This window comes from Ixodes scapularis, unplaced genomic scaffold (genome assembly GCF_016920785.2).
Source record: "Ixodes scapularis isolate PalLabHiFi unplaced genomic scaffold, ASM1692078v2 PGA_scaffold6__148_contigs__length_123643588, whole genome shotgun sequence".
NCBI classification, from domain to species: Eukaryota; Metazoa; Arthropoda; class Arachnida; order Ixodida; family Ixodidae; genus Ixodes; species Ixodes scapularis.
In genome coordinates, this window is record NW_024609881.1 from 85,847,653 (window position 1) to 85,852,840 (window position 5,188).

Genomic DNA, 5,188 nt, shown 5'->3' on the forward strand with positions numbered 1-5,188 from the left:
TCTTGACTTGTCACCATCAAGGATAAACGACAAGCGGAAGCAGAGTAGATATGTGAAGGAAAAAGCGAGCATATGTACTAAAGACAGAACTGCTACGTAACGTGAAGAATGTCAGCAACTATCTCTCCATTGTGGTACGAGCTCAGTGGCTATGCACATGCTTATGGCAGCCTGTGAATGTAGGATGATTCCCTTATGGTATCATCCAGTGGCGGAGCCAAGGGGGGGGGGGGGGGGGGGGGGGAAGGGGGGGGGGGGGGGGGACGTGGCTTATCGGTTTTGCCCCCACTCCCCAAATCCGACGGGCCCTGGAATATGCCCACAAATTTCGGCACCCCTCCCCCCCCCCCCCCCGCATCAAGTCATAAACATCCCAGTCACCTCAATCTCTCTCCCCCCTCGCCCCCTCAAAAGTTCCTGGCTACGCCACTACTATCAATAGCACTCAATATATAGTCAACACTATCAGGATAAGTGAAATTTCCTTTATTTTATGCACCATGTAGACAGTGTTTCTGTCTTTATATGCATACAGGCAAAGCACACACGTCAGAAAACACCGGTGAGAAGGCTGCCTTCACAATGCAGTCCCCATCAAACTCTCAAGGCGTTAACAAATTCCACAAGTTAAATTTTCAACGAAACGCGTTAGTTTACCAAAACGCTGGCAAAATTACATTGCGCTTTACATCATTCACATTTGTCGTCCGATGTATCAGCAGTCAGCGCTACACAAACCTGAATGAGCTTGTCGTTTGTTTTCTTGCCGTTGGGGCGATCACTGGCGGTCGTGGCGGCGGCACAATTCTTTCTCAGACCGCTGGCTCCTGCCTCCATGCTCGCGGAAGCGTTGGTCACTTTGTGACAAGGTGAGGCTTGTAATCTTGACGCATGGCAACGCTGAATGAAGGTCTATAACCGTCTTCATAATCTCAGCAAGGCTGCCGTTACGAGCCACAACACCATAACTTTTAAGCTTCATAACACAGGCACAAATAGAAGCCAAGTCTTGCATCTCGCCAAGTGTTAAACCGGAGACATTGAACGCCAGCTCACCTTGCACTTCAACCCGGTCCTGCCACCGAATGGGCTCATCCAACAGCAAGAAAGCATTCGCGTGCGCGTTGATCAAACTACTGAACGCATGTCAAACCCCAGCCGCGGTCGATCAGACGAGCATCGCGGCCATGTTCTTTCGAGTTCATCCGTTCATCACGCCAAGGGTACGGTTGTCGAGTTGAAACAATGCAAATACTCCCGTGCATTCTTGTTCTTACGTCATTTTGTCGTCACAACCCGAACTCGAAAAGCGACTGTTAGCCGCAAACAGAGGCTTTCTAGTTTCATGAACGTTCCCATGGCAAAGAGTGTTGAATCGTCACGCGCAATGCAGCCAATGGGATAGTGAGGTACCTATATATGTAGGAACGTGTAAAAAAGGAAAAGCCGTTTTTTTTTTTATTCTTTTTTTTTTTTTTTTTTTTGCACGAGCTTTCTTGCAGGTAAAAAAAGTAGGTGAAAAAGACTGCCCGAGATTATGCGGTCGCGTGCATTTCTTCAGCGCCGAAAGAAAAGAACATGGCTTATGGGGACTACCGTCGTAATCCCTGCAGTGAGCAAAGGGAGCAAAGCATTATTCAAACTGCCCGAAGAAACTTTCCTGTATCATCCACAGTATATTCACAACCGGTGCACTCTGCGTCGATCTCGACGACTTGTCATAAATTACCAAAGAGTCGTCGTCAGCACACGCAAACAAAACATTTCATTTGCAGCTTATATTCACGACAGCTTCACAAAAGATTATTGGTGTAGCAGCGTACCTTCACATAATATTTTCTTCTCGTAATGCCATCCGTATCGTGCAGAAACAGGGAAAGCAATGACACAAACGAGGCACAAACACCACAAGGTCGTTAGCGCGGTTTTCGCCATGTTTGTTTTGAAAGACCGTAGCGAAAGATTTCGAAAAAAACAAGTTGAGATATCTTAGCTAAATTTACTTTATGTCATAATTTTTGAAATAATCTTTTGTATTTTATAAAAGTATACTATTATTTTTCTCTGTTCTCTTCCATTTTCCGGGAGGCATCCTTTTTTTCCGTTATTCGCTCGTTCTAACGCCCGGAGGAAAGGAAGAAGACAACAAAAAGAACAGGGGGAAATGCGGGGATTCCTGCGCCCCAACTGCGTGGACACGTCATCGCGACGTAGGGGGATCGTCAGATTCTAGCTGGCCGCGTGCGTGAAGCCGAACGCTGGGGCGGAGCCTCAAACAAGAATCATTCTAGTTTGAGGCTCCGCCCCTTCTTTCTCCATACGTCACAACTCGAAAGGTACCCGTTTGCGACCAGAATAGCACCCCTGGTCACAAACGGTCACGTTCGTGCTTCTCGAAAACTCCTCCCCCCTACGAACCGCGTGCTCCTATTGGCCACAGCCCGCGTGATAATTCCACGCGGTTCCCATGGGAATGTTCGCGAAACACGAAATCAACCGTTTGCCGTAACTGTCGCTCTTCGAGTTCGGACCGTGACGACAAAGTGACGTATGTCCACATCCGACCTACGTAGCATATAGCGGAAGTTGAGGAAGCTCGATGAACCGTCACGGGTCGTATGCGTTGGCTGTTGGCATGCTTGGGCTAGGACAGCGGCGCTCATAGTCTCAAGGAGGACGTCGTTGGGATGGTCGCGAGTGGCAGGGTCGCCGTTAAAATGCCAGTCAGCTTGTGCCTTGAAGATGCCGATGAGACGTATGCTCGCATAAGGTTTCAATCCGACAAATTCCAGGGATGCGTTGAGTAGACTATATGCTTCCTCTCTTGAAGCGGGCGGGCAGGAATGCAGCCCACAAGGATAGTTCCAGGAGGAACGAAAAACTCAACGAAGAGCGCTTCGAGGCCCTTGTGTTCGAGGTCACAGCGGCGATTAACATGGATGTTCGATAGAAGCGTCATTAGCTCCCCTCTACTTTTTCCACCTCTGTCCTTGCGGAACATGATCTATAAGTCGAGAGGAAGACACTCTCTGTCGGGCAACATTTGCGTCAGGCCACGTATCGGTTAGCAAGATGGTCAATCACGATGGGAAGGAGGAAGCAAGAGACTGAAGGCCTACAATCCTGTCTTTTACACTGCGGCAGCTGTTATACCAGACAATGGAAGATACGTTAATGCTCGTTGACTTTGAGTGCACAGATAGTCGGGCAAACCGGTTGTGGCACTCGTGTCGATGCTAAACGGGCTTGCGCATTGTGACAATTCAACAAGCGAGGCGTAAAAAGGCGGCAGTCTCGGCCGAGGCTGACAGTTTTTCGGTACACGGCAATGGACATGAGCTCGCATTTCCGGTGTGCCCATCGTCCACAGTGTTATATTGAAGAGCCGCCACACTAGCACATACCATTCTTCCACATCGGTAGCAGGTGCGCCTCGGACCAGGGTTGAACGCGATGTCGCTAGGGAGGAGACACCAGATGGCAAGATGTCGAGTTCTACAGGAGAGTAATCAAACAGTCGGGAAAGACGGCGTTGATGGTGTGTCGGGGCACAGAGTTCATCAGGCACGCCCCCATTTTTAGGAGTGGCCAACTGTTCAGGTTTTCCTTTCCAATAAAACGCTTACTACTACACACCAGTCGACGTGGGTTCAGTGTAGGTCCGATACAGAAGAGCGCTGATCAAAGTAATGTCCCCGTTGGAACGTGCAGGGGAGCCGGCGCTGCCGCGCGCAGAGTGCTTAGGTGAGACGACAGCATTGAGACAACAGGAGTGAATTGTTGAGATTATTCCGAATCCCACTACAAGGCGTTGGAGTGGCGTCATCTTGTCAGTTGGCGAGGCTAAAAAGACAACCTGGGTTAGGGTTATTTATCGATGATCTCGCGTCGTCGAGCGCCGCGAGATGTTCAGCTCGCCACAGAGATTGTAAAGAGGCTGGAATGGGGGAAACCTGCCCGGAGAACTGAGGATATTGAAGACGGTGGTAATCGTGTCTTGATTGAGGACCAATCTTGAGATGTCTCCAGGGCTACAACTTGCGCTTCGGACTGCATGCTGAGTGTATATATGCTTTAAAATAGGAGAAAATCTAGTGAGAAAATGAGAAAGCAATCTAAAGGACAATTTCTCTCAATGACTTTTTTTTCCTCTCAGGTATTTCCACATTACAATATTTACACTTTACCAGCTCCTACATGTTGCAAAAAAACATTTTCTACCGAGTTGTACGAAAGGAGGTCAGGGTCTTTATCTCCTTAGTGTGTATAGTGGTTTTAAGCTAGGACTGTTAAGTCTCAGTTCTTTACAAAAAAAAAATCCTTTGAACGTGAATTTTGATGGTTAATTCAACATCTGCGTCTTTATTACGTATCAAAACAGCCTTCCTCTCCTTTAAAAAATCTAAACATGGCACTAAACCCTTGTACGTTCTGGTGTCTCTAGAATAAACAAAACCAGGTAGTGCCAAAACTAAGGTGGGACGAAAAACGTAATCTCTTTCTTACACGTAAGATAAGCGGTTGTCATTACACAAGAATGCGCCATTTTCCGAATTTCGGTTTTGTGTGCCTTTCTGTGTGGAGTTGCGTGGACGGTGGCGCAAGCGAGTGCGGTAGTTCTTCCGAGCAACCCAGCTAGATCCTGTTTTCTTCTTTTAGCTACTGTGACCTAGGCTGACCTCCCGAAACATCGCTTTTTGACCATTGTGGGTTATATTTCGTCTCAAGTTCGTACCAAGAAGCTTTTCCTTTCCCCATATTAATTGCGCACTTTGTTTCCACAATTTTGCTACCTAATTATCCTAGAACCAGGCCTCCAACTGAAGGATTGCCCATCGAATTTAGTAGATTGAGTAGATGAGCACATTTTAATCTGGCGTTCCTTATACGAAGATGGAGAGTACGAAAATTTCGTTTTCAAACCGGCAGAAAAAGCCGCCGTTTTAATAATCACTAGTGACCTGAAAAGTAAATGTTACTTTCCTAGCAACCTTAAATTAGTTCTTCAATAATGTGTTTAACCCAAAGTAATTGTACTTCTATAATTATAATGCAATTAAATGCAAAGGTGCAAGCGAGCTGGACAAAAATTACGAAAGTAATCCCTGGAGAAGGGGAACAAGAGGGACAAAGGACAAACATAAATCTCCAAACACACCTAGGTGACTGGTGAGCGACCGAAAAAATC